This window comes from Montipora capricornis, chromosome 2 (genome assembly GCF_036669925.1).
Source record: "Montipora capricornis isolate CH-2021 chromosome 2, ASM3666992v2, whole genome shotgun sequence".
Lineage (NCBI taxonomy): Eukaryota > Metazoa > Cnidaria > Anthozoa > Scleractinia > Acroporidae > Montipora > Montipora capricornis.
This window is the reverse complement of record NC_090884.1, coordinates 62,834,997-62,842,496: the sequence shown is the minus strand read 5'-3', so window position 1 is coordinate 62,842,496 and position 7,500 is coordinate 62,834,997. Positions and strand designations below refer to the sequence as shown.

Sequence of the window (7,500 nt, the reverse complement as noted above, 5' to 3'; positions counted from 1 at the left end):
AGGCAAAGAAATTAGTTGTTTCAAAGAAACTGCACATTTTTCAAATAATCACCTATGTAATAAAACTAAAACAATTATTATTCACCTCAGGATTGCTGAATATCGGTTTTTATTCACCGATATTTACCTCGCCTTCGGTGAATAATCATTGTTAATTGTTGAGTGTCATCAGCTTAGTTGGATCGGAGTCAGAATTGATTGGGTGGGAAGGGGATGGGAAAAGGTTCATGGTCGGAAAAGAGAGTCATGACTAAGTAAATGGGTGTCCCAGTGTAATTAAGGGCACCAAGGTGCAAGGTAATGAGTCACTAAATGCTTGAGAAGAAATCTGAGCAACATCCTTGATGTGTAAAAGACAGCCACAAAAATTGAGGGGACTGAAGTATTTGAATCTGAAGATTATGGCTCCAACATAACAACCTGATTTTAAACATGAAAAGAATCCACCAAAGTATCCATACTGTTGTTTGCAAAATGCCTCAAATTGTGAGCCATAAGGAAGAACAAAAATAGGCACGCAATGCGTACATGTTGTAGTGCAGTAACACAGCGCTGTATTATTGTCAACTGAGCTGTGTTTTGTCTTCCATGAGATTCAAGATATCTTTGCCTAATGTGTAGCTCTACTAGTTCACAATATTGTTTTGGTATCATATATCATTATAGTGCCATGTTAGATGTCGTAGGTAAATAGCCCCCTGAGAAGACATGTGGTTACTAAAAATAAAAGGGGATCGAGAAACATTGGCTTCAAGGCGGACAGGTTGATCATTTTCAAGTTCCCTGTTACAACTTGTTTTTCACCACAAGTTTAAGCGTGCACTCTGAGCTTATGACAGCTTTCTAAGATAAAAGTTCACTGAAGTTAATCCCTGTCAGGTAGGGTTAGTATTTGGATGGGTGACCTCAAAATATACGACTTGCCGCATGACTCGTCGTCAGAAACATAGGACCGAAAATTCTATGTTAACGCTCAAAAATGCAAACTAAGTACAGATTTTGTTAGCCTGCTTTATGCAAACAACTATTGATGCAAAAGTAGATAAATATTGATACACAGGTTTTAGGAAGAGCAGAAGGAAGTTTTCAGGAAATATTGATCAAGAATAAATTATTTTGTTATCATCAACAAAATTTACGACATGAAAACAACTTAAATTTTGAACTGAGAATATAAAAATTTACTATCAGCGAAAAACATTTTGGGAGATTTTTGCAACGTTCAATCTTTCTATTGTAGTTTTGGCTGCACAAATAAATCGCAAAATCGAAAGTGACATCGAATTCAGTGAGCGCCGTGATCAAGTTACCTCGCATGTTTACTCGCGAAAAAAAGGACACATCTGTGTCAAAATGATGGCACAACACCTTTTAGAATCTCTGTACCCTGGCCAATTTATATTATCAACTTCGTTGATAAAACATACTACTTCCCCACCGATGCAGCACCACAGTTTCTTTAGAAACTACCCCTTCATTCTTTTGTTTTTGTTGGTTTGTTTTTTTTTCTTTCAAGTGTTTTAAAGATTGACAAGAAATTTGCAAATTCAACACAAAGATCACAATCACCCAACTCTTGAGGTTGACCATTGTTTCTGCAAAGTCAAAAATTTACTCTCCTAGACGAGGTTATTTATCACCAGGTAATTCCATCGTTTTGGAAATAGCAGCTGCTTTATTATTCATCAGCGTCACAAATTCTTGCCAATTTTGGGGCTCATTTTGTTGAACTCAAGCACGCTTCCAAGAGACCTGTTTATGTTCGTGAGTTATGCACGCACTGCCGGCCTATTGTCACCACGGACTTACACTCTTACAACCCCGTGACATAGTGTGTAGTGCACTTTAATACAGTGCACTACCACAAAAAGCCGTAACATTGTAAAACTGCAAACTACCGGTACATAATTTGCAGCTGATCATAGTGGAACAAGGCCTCCTTTAATATTTTATACTTTGCACTATTACAGCACATTAGAAGGCCAACAAGATGTCAAGGAATTTGTTGGACTTTTTCGCACACCACTGCCTAGTACATTATCCCAAGTGACGGCCCAACATTAAAGACTGGATAATGTTCAAACTTTTCGTGTGCATATGCATGCAGCCTGAAGTTTTACCTGTTTGCTATACTCATTTTCTTTCTGTCTGTTGATTTTATACCTTGTTTGTGATCACTGCCTTCCCCAGTCTTGCAAAATTGCACTACCATCCCAGCAATGAACATGATTGGAATATATGACAACATCATCCATGTGTACCAGCAGTGAGGCAAATTGGACTTGTCAAAGTGTCTTCCTGTGTAGAGAAAAAAGCAAACGGAATAAGCTAGATTAAACATCTTCTGTTACTAACTTCATTTCCTTGCTCTATACTGTATACATAAGTTATGCAATCTTGGTTTTTCAAATTTAATTAATAGCTTGAGGTCAGAAAAAATGCAAACTGTAAACCTTGGCACAGCCAAACATGGCTAGTTTTAAGTCAGAAACTCTTGGAATTGAGGCACTTTCAGAGTAATACTGACACTAGCGAATAGTTACCTGTTTATTTTGGTAGAACTGTTTTGAAGACTGTCTGCAGGGTTGCATTTGTGGCATCCGCTCACCATCTTTAATTTAATTATATATGCTTCTTACAATAACCAGCTAGGATCACTTACTAGGTGCTTAATAAATTGACCAATTTTTCTGTCTGATGTTTTCATCTTTTATTTTCAATGTTGCTTTTCAGTTTGTTGTGGCTTTAACTAGCTTTAGGGTGATCCTGGGATCTATCAAGGCAAATTTTCAACAGAAACAATTAAGGGAACTAATAATGGTAGATTACCCGGTAATGTTAAAAAGGCAGCAACACCTTGCTTGAAATTATCATCTCTTCTCATTGACTGCTGTGCCAATTACAAGACCCTAGAACATTATTTCCCATGATATAATGGAGTTAATGATACCTTGGTTTATTCTCAACATGTCTCCAGACTGTAGGGGTTGTTACATTGAAAACCAGATAATAACTGTAATGGAGGCCATAGCTATTGATAAATCTCATTATTATGGATTTTTTGCAAGTCTTTGATATTGCGGCCCATCAGAGGTTCGTAAATATAAAAATGAACTTATTATGACATTAAGCGCCACCTTAAACACTTAACTTAACTAATTTCGTTGCTTACACGCAGGTAATAGTCTGTTGTAGTTGGTGTCTCACCTCCTGCAGTTCATTTATCTTCTAGTTTTCCTCAAAGAATTGTCTTTAGTTATTTCTTTTTCATGCAAACGACATTGATTGGGCTATTGTCCAGGAGGGATAACTTCCTATTAATGGGCTAATGGCAATGTGCAGCTGGATGGGGTCGTATTTTCGCTACTGGATTGACTATAATGGGGTTGCACTTGCCACTTTCAACAGAGTTCCCAACAGAGTTACTAGAATGGGGTCGCAAATTGTCAGGAGTTTTGGGGTAAGAAAATTCTGGCTAGTGGGATTTAAATATGGAAAGATTTGAGGATTCCACGTGTAGCGCTATTGATTTAATATTTACTAGTCGCATTACATGTGTATTCCATTTTGAAATACAATTAACCCATTGACTCCCAGGGGTTCCCCATTGACGAGTAAAATCGTCTGGCATTAGAGTAAAATACTAAGTCTGGCCGGTTTCGGCCGGTTTGGACGTCAAAGGGTTAAAAGGCTTTATGTGAGGTTTATGAATAAACAGAAAGTGACTACATAAGTTGGGGTTGCTAAAATTACATTTACCCAAAAGTGACTAAGATGGGGTCTATAATTGGCCGTAAAATAGACTATAAAAGGGTAGGGGTTCTGAGTGGCCAGTGGCACATATCCAGCGAAAATTGACCCAATTATTCCCTGCCGGGACTATTCTTCTTTCACTTCATGTCTGTTTGTTGTTGATATACCATCTTATACTGTATTATTTCATGAAGAGATTGTAGAGTCAAAAAGACACGCTGATTACAATTCCAATATGATCTATCCACTGAGAAATGGCTAAAAAAAAAATTAGTCCAGTCAAGTATTTTGTTATAAGGACAACTGGAAGGCACGGACCTATTATTTTTTTTACAAAGCTGTGAAACATTGCAAAAGAATTATACAGCTTAAAGAATGAAGCCAATTTATTTCCACATTATTGTTTATAGCCTCCTATTCCATGATATGTGTCTACAACTACAAATCTGTCTACCTTACCATGCAGAATGTTTACAGAATAGTAAAGGACTTTGCTGTTCTCTAAGTAATAATCAACACCACCAACAAACAAAAAAGCTCCCTGGAAAGATGTGGAGATGATAATGACTACCTGAAACACAAGACAACAATGGGTTTAAAGGGGGTATCTTGAAAACTAAGGCCTCAAAACCTAAGACCTCATTTGAATTTCAAAACATAACGTGTAAAACCTCCTTACCTTTGCCATAGCAACTTTGGGTCTTCCACTTTCTAAACGAGTAAGGGCCTAGGAATGAGGAGAACACAAGATGGCTATGGCATAAAGGTAAGAAGGTCTAAGTTTTCGAGGTCTTAGTTTTCGAGGGGTTTGCCTAAAACCTGGAATCCAATACAAGAACTTGAACCAAAGTCACTTTGCTTACACAAATTTGCAAAACAGAACGAAATGATACAGAAAGAATCCTCGCTAAAAATTCATTAAAGCTAACCTTAGGCCTAAACAAACCATTTACGAATGCTAGCATAAGGCCTAAAGACTTTAGGCCTTATTAGGCCCAAGGTTAGCTTTAATAAATGTTTAAGGATTCTTTCTGTATTTCTTTTTGAGGTCTTAGTTTTCAAGGTCTTAGTTTTCGAGGTCTTTAAGTTTTAGAGGTCTTAGTTTTCGAGACACCAGCTGGTTTAAAGGTCACATTAACAAATTAAAAGCAAGCTGTATTTCATGTTTTTAATGGGTGGCATTGACTGTAACATATGGTAAGAAACTCACATGCAGGCTTAATGCAGAAAAGAAAGATAAAGGTTTGCCCAAGATACAGACTTATCAAGTCAACAAAATACTATAACATTCATAAAACCAGCCAGCAGTTTGTGCTCCTTCAAAAGTTGTTCACGTTCCATTAGAAATATAGGACTCTATACCGAAGAATAACTCACAATAATAATATCGTATACCACTAAATTAACGTTGAACATTCACTGCAGCTGGAGGTCAAGTGTCCTAACACACCACAGACCACAGGCAGCCCAGAGTCGGAAGGTAAACAATGATAAGGATTTGTATGGGAATCTCAATAACAAACTGAAAAAGATATTTACCCACAAAACTTCTCAATAAAAAAGCTGTACTTTATTGTTGTGGTGAATTTCTCGCTTTTTGTGTGGTTATTTGCCGGATTGAATGCAATTTAAATGACTTCTCAAATTCCCCGGCTGTCACTCGTACCTTAATAAAGGAAAATCTGGAAAGTAATTTCTAGCTTACCTCACATCTCGCAGATAAAATCACACTTCTCTGGCATCAGTCACGCTCAAACTCCGGCGATGGCCACTCGGATAAATTTAATTACTTCTCCTTGATCAAGTTTCAAGTTCCTGCAAGTATCCATTGCTGAGAAACAGTGAAAAATATTCAAATTTTCAAAATTCTTCGAGGCTCGCTTACAACGAATTTTGAACTATGAACAGCTGGTCAACCGTTCACTTATTTGCTCTCACCGTATCAAGGCTCAAGAAAATGGTTGACCAGCCGTGTCAAATTCGTTGTAAGCGAGCCTCGAAGAAGTTTAAAAATTTGAATATTTTTCACTGTTTCTTAGCAATGGATATTCGCAGGAACTTGAGTTTGGAGTTTGAGCATGACTGATCCTGGAGAAGTGTGATTTTATCGGCGAGATGTGAGGTAAGCTAGAAATTACTTTCCAGCCTTTCCTTTATTAAGGTATGAGTGACAACCCGGGAATTTGAGAAGTCGCTTAAATCACATTCCGAGGGAAATAACCACACAAAAAGCGAGAAATTCACCACGACAATAAAGTACGGCTTTTTTATTGAGAAGTTTTGCGGGTAAATATCTTTTTCAGTTTGTTATCGAGATTCCCATACAAATCCTTATAATTGTTTACCTTTCAACTCTGGGACACCTGCGCACAGACGTTGGCTTGGCCAGCAACCCAATCCGTCCCAGGACGGGACCACTTATGTGGCCAGCAGTATGCACAACCCAGCTCCTGCACCCAACAGGGTAGTTGGGGAGAGAAACAGCAACAACAAACCAGGGCACCAGTCAAACTGAAGGATATTTCAGTGGCAGAGGAAAGTAATAATGATGAACATAACAAAGAAAGTAATGATGATGATAATAATAATAATAATAATAATAATAATAATAATAATAACGGATAACATCAAAATTAGTGAACTACAGAAGATTGCACTGCTAGGAACATCTCGCATCCTAAGAAAGACACTCTCTATCAAGTAGGATAGACTTCTACCTCATTTTAGCCCTAGGCCCAAGGAATGGGCTCGGCTAGTGTGTTGTAAATGGGCATAAAGTTATAGGAGATACAATAACCTATCTGGTGTTTCCTGGAATTGGATAAGACCCGGTTAACTCACAGAAGAAGGAGACAGAAGGGCTTATTTTTGCCGCACAAATGGCATGAGCATTCCCCTAAAAGTATAGAAGAGAATGAGGAAGTAAAACTGTTGTGGGACTTTGCCATGCAAACAGACCATGAAATCCATTACAGGGGGCCAGACATTGTAATTCAGAAAAAGAAGGTAAAGGAAACAATCATTGTGGACATGGTTGTTCCCGGAGATAGCAGCGTACTGCAGACAGAAACTAAAAAGTATCAAAAGTACCAAGACCTGGCAAGAGAGATTAAAAGGATCTGAAAATCAAGGACAAAAGTGGTGCCAGTGGCAGAAGGTGCATTGGGTTCAGTGTCAAAGAAGCTGGCAGGCCACGTGGAGCAACTAGGAATTAAGGACCAAACAAGAACGATGCAAAAGTTGGCACTCCTCGGATTGGCACATGTCCTCCGAAAAGTGCTGGAAGTCTGAGCTCTCAGGGTGAGACTTGACTGGATATTTTTCTGGACATTTTACTAAACAACGAAACGGCGAAACGAAGCACCAAAACACCATGTAATTGACCCCACCATACATTCAATACCAACCGACAAAGGTTGGATTTGAGATTAAACATCGTTTTAGGCCTAAAAGTTATTGCTCCTAACCTCAGTCTTAATTTGAATCCTAATCTTAATCTCAAGGAATTAGGAGCAATAACGTTTTAGGCCTAATTAGGCTAATTACAACGATATTTAATCTCAAATCCAACCATTGTCGGTTAGTATTCAATGTATTGTGGGGTCATACATGGTGTTTAGTGTCTTGTTTAGCTGTTTCGTGGTTTAGTAATGCCCGATATTTCTCCCCAGGGAAAAACCCTGTGCTTTATTATACATAATAATAATAATAATAATAACTGACAACCACCTCTATAGCTGCAGTAAC

General features: G+C 38.1%; 1 pseudogene; it reads right to left on the bottom strand.

The window, feature by feature from the left end:
• Positions 1-7,500, bottom strand: part of LOC138037618 (uncharacterized) — a 24,714-nt pseudogene that overhangs the window by 15,484 nt on the left and 1,730 nt on the right.